We start from the raw sequence: 4,898 nt of genomic DNA on the forward strand, positions 1-4,898 counted from the left end.
CCTATTGGAACACACCATGCAACAGCACTGACGCTATATGAAGGACCAGATGCTAAGCCGAAATATCTACACAGAAGACGAGGACGACCAAAAGCTGCATGTTCATCTGCAAACACAACGACTAACAATAGCATGCAACAATCTATGTCACACAACAACAACACAGTTAATGCCCACAGTAATCATACCAACCCATCAATTAGAGTTCTACGTCCGCGAAAATAATATTTGCTGACTTCATCATCGGGACGATTTCTGAGTCAGAGGGGGAGGATGTAACGACTGTAACCGGATGCTATAACTATTAATATTTTACAATGTTATTCGTTAGTTATGTTAATTATTAAAAGCTCGACAATGTTAGAAACTACATTATGTTAAGTTTACATTTTTGATCATTTTAAATTCACCACAGTTTTACTCAATGTTTAAATACTTATAACTGTGATCCTTTTGTATTAACTTTGCTCAATTTGACTATTTAAGTACCATGTTAATTTGAATTCAGGTCATTCGAACTGCGACCAATAAAGATTACGCATCTAAATTTCTAACCTGCGTTTTATACTTTTCTTTTAAAGCTACGATTGATTTAACTTGGACACAAGTAGACAGTATTGGCTCTTGTGGCTGGTTTTATTGATCAAAGCCAACTACGATTAATATAACTTGGACACAAGTAGACAGCATTGGCTCTTGCGGCTGGTTTTATTGATCAAGGTCAAGTAGAATCACCTTAGGGATTAACTACTTCCCTACAAGGTGTAGAATGGATTTTGTAGTACATATGCACTAAGCAATCGATACCAAGTTGCGTAAAAATATGAACTATACATATTTATGCTAATTAACCGTTTTGAGGTTATTGGAGTTGTCATATAGCCATAACGACAGTGTATTTGGAAAAATTTCACAATCTTATATTAAGGTGTAGAATCGATTTTGTAGTACATATGCACTAAGCAATCGATACCAAGTTGCGTAAAAATATGAACTATACATATTTATGCTAATTAACCGTTTTGAGGTTATTGGAGTTGTCATATAGCCATAACGGCAGTGTATTTGGAAAAATTTCACAATCTTATATTTAGGTGTAGGATCCGTTTTTTAGTACATATGCACTAAGTAACCGATACCAAGTTGCGTAAAAATATGAACTATACATATTTATGCTAATTAACCGTTTTGAGGTTATTGGAGATGTCATATAGCCGTAACGATAGTGTATTTGGAAAAATTTCACAATCTTATATTAAGGTGTAGAATCGATTTTGTAGTACATATGCACTAAGTAACCGATACCAAGTTGCGTAAAAATATGAACTATACATATTTATGCTAATTAACCGTTTTGAGGTTATTGGAGATGTCATATAGCCATAACGACAGTGTATTTGGAAAAATTTCACAATCTTATATTAAGGTGTAGAATCCATTTTTTAGTACATATACATTAAGCACTCGATACCAAGTTGCGTAAAAATATGAACTATACATATTTATGCTAATTAACCGTTTTGAGGTTATTGGAGTTGTCATATAGCCATAACGACAGTGTATTTGGAAAAATTTCACAATCTTATATTAAGGTGTAGAATCGATTTTTTAGTACATATGCACTAAGTAACCGATACCAAGTTGCAGAAAAATATGAACTATACATATTTATGCTAATTAACCGTTTTGAGGTTATTGGAGATGTCATATAGCCGTAACGACAGTGTATTTGGAAAAATTTCACAATCTTATATTAAGGCGGAGAATCGATATTTTAGTACACATGCACTAAGCAATCGATACCAAGTTGCGTAAAAATATGAACTATACATATATATGCTAATTAGCCGTTTTAAAGTTTTTGGAGTTATCATATAGCCGTAACGACAGTGTATTTGGAAAAATTTCACAATCTTATATTAAGGCGGAGAATCGATATTTTAGTACACATGCACTAAGCAATCGATACCAAGTTGCGTGAAAATATGAACTATACATATTTATGCTAATTAACCGTTTTGAGGTTATTGGAGATGTCATATAGCCGTAACGACAGTGTATTTGGAAAAATTTCACAATCTTATATTAAGGTGTAGAATCGATTTTTTAGTACATATACATTAAGCACTCGATACCAAGTTGCGTAAAAATATGAACTATACATATTTATGCTAATTAGCCGTTTTGAGGTTATTGGAGTTGTCATATAGCCATAACGACAGTGTATTTGGAAAAATTTCACAATCTTATATTAAGGTGTAGAATCCATTTTTTAGTACATATGCACTAAGCAATCGATACCAAGTTGCGTAAAAATATGAACTATACATATTTATGCTAATTAACCGTTTTGAGGTTATTGGAGTTGTCATATAGCCATAACGACAGTGTATTTGGAAAAATTTCACAATCTTATATTAAGGTGTAGAATCGATTTTTTAGTACATATGCACTAAGCACTCGATACCAAGTTGCGTAAAAATATGAACTATACATATTTATGCTAATTAACCGTTTTGAGGTTATTGGAGATGTCATATAGCCATAACGACAGTGTATTTGGAAAAATTTCACAATCTTATATTAAGGTGTAGAATCGATTTTTTAGTACATATGCACTAAGCAATCGATACCAAGTTGCGTAAAAATATGAACTATACATATTTATGCTAATTAACCGTTTTGAGGTTATTGGAGTTGTCATATAGCCATAACGACAGTGTATTTGGAAAAATTTCACAATCTTATATTAAGGTGTAGAATCGATTTTTTAGTACATATACATTAAGCACTCGATACCAAGTTGCGTAAAAATATGAACTATACATATTTATGCTAATTAACCGTTTTGAGGTTATTGGAGATGTCATATAGCCGTAACGACAGTGTATTTGGAAAAATTTCACAATCTTATATTAAGGTGTAGAATCCATTTTTTAGTACATATACATTAAGCACTCGATACCAAGTTGCGTAAAAATATGAACTATACATATTTATGCTTATTAGCCGTTTTGAGGTTATTGGAGATGTCATATAGCCATAACGACAGTGTATTTGGAAAAATTTCACAATCTTATATTAAGGCGTAGAATCGATTTTTTAGTACAGATGCACTAAGTAACCGATACCAAGTTTCGTAAAAATATGAACTATACATATTTATGCTAACTAACCATTTTGCGGTTATTGGAGTTGTCATATAGCCATAACGACAGTGTATTTGGAAAAATTTCACAATCTTATATTAAGGTGTAGAATCGATCTTTTAGTACATATGCACTAAGTAACCGATACCAAGTTGCGTAAAAATATGAAATATACATATTTATGCTAATTAACCGTTTTGAGGTTATTGGAGTTGTCATATAGCCATAACGACAGTGTATTTGGAAAAATTTCACAATCTTATATTAAGGTGTAGAATCGATTTTTTAGTACATATGCACTAAGTAACCGATACCAAGTTGCAGAAAAATATGAACTATACATATTTATGCTAATTAACCGTTTTGAGGTTATTGGAGATGTCATATAGCCGTAACGATAGTGTATTTGGAAAAATTTCACAATCTTATATTAAGGTGTAGAATCGATTTTGTAGTACATATGCACTAAGCAATCGATACCAAGTTGCGTAAAAATATGAACTATACATATTTATGCTAATTAACCGTTTTGAGGTTATTGGAGTTGTCATATAGCCATAACGACAGTGTATTTGGAAAAAATTCACAATCTTATATTAAGGTGTAGAATCGATTTTTTAGTACATATGCACTAAGCAATCGATAACAAGTTGCGTAAAAATATGAACTATACATATTTATGCTAATTAACCGTTTTGAGGTTATTGGAGTTGTCATATAGCCATAACGACAGTGTATTTGGAAAAATTTCACAATCTTATATTAAGGTGTAGAATCGATTTTTTAGTACATATGCACTAAGCAATCGATACCAAGTTGCGTAAAAATATGAACTATACATATTTATGCTAATTAACCGTTTTGAGGTTATTGGAGTTGTCATATAGCCATAACGACAGTGTATTTGGAAAAATTTCACAATCTTATATTAAGGTGTAGAATCGATTTTTTAGTACATATGCACTAAGTAACCGATACCAAGTTGCGTAAAAATATGAACTATACATATTTATGCTAATTAACCGTTTTGAGGTTATTGGAGATGTCATATAGCCATAACGACAGTGTATTTGGAAAAATTTCACAATCTTATATTAAGGTGTAGAATCGATTTTTTAGTACATATACATTAAGCACTCGATACCAAGTTGCGTAAAAATATGAACTATACATATTTATGCTAATTAACCGTTTTGAGGTTATTGGAGATGTCATATAGCCATAACGACAGTGTATTTGGAAAAATTTCACAATCTTATATTAAGGTGTACAATCCATTTTTTAGTACATATGCATTAAGCACTCGATACCAAGTTGCGTAAAAATATGAACTATACATATTTATGCTAATTAACCGTTTTGAGGTTATTGGAGTTGTCATATAGCCATAACGACAGTGTATTTGGAAAAATTTCACAATCTTATATTAAGGTGTAGAATCGATTTTTTAGTACATATGCACTAAGTAACCGATACCAAGTTGCGTAAAAATATGAACTATACATATTTATGCTAATTAACCGTTTTGAGGTTATTGGAGTTGTCATATAGCCATAACGACAGTGTATTTGGAAAAATTTCACAATCTTATATTAAGGTGTAGAATCCATTTTTTAGTACATATACATTAAGCACTCGATACCAAGTTGCGTAAAAATATGAACTATACATATTTATGCTAATTAACCGTTTTGAGGTTATTGGAGATGTCATATAGCCGTAACGACAGTGTATTTGGAAAAATTTCAC

Source organism: Bactrocera dorsalis, unplaced genomic scaffold (assembly GCF_023373825.1).
Source record: "Bactrocera dorsalis isolate Fly_Bdor unplaced genomic scaffold, ASM2337382v1 BdCtg137, whole genome shotgun sequence".
Lineage (NCBI taxonomy): Eukaryota > Metazoa > Arthropoda > Insecta > Diptera > Tephritidae > Bactrocera > Bactrocera dorsalis.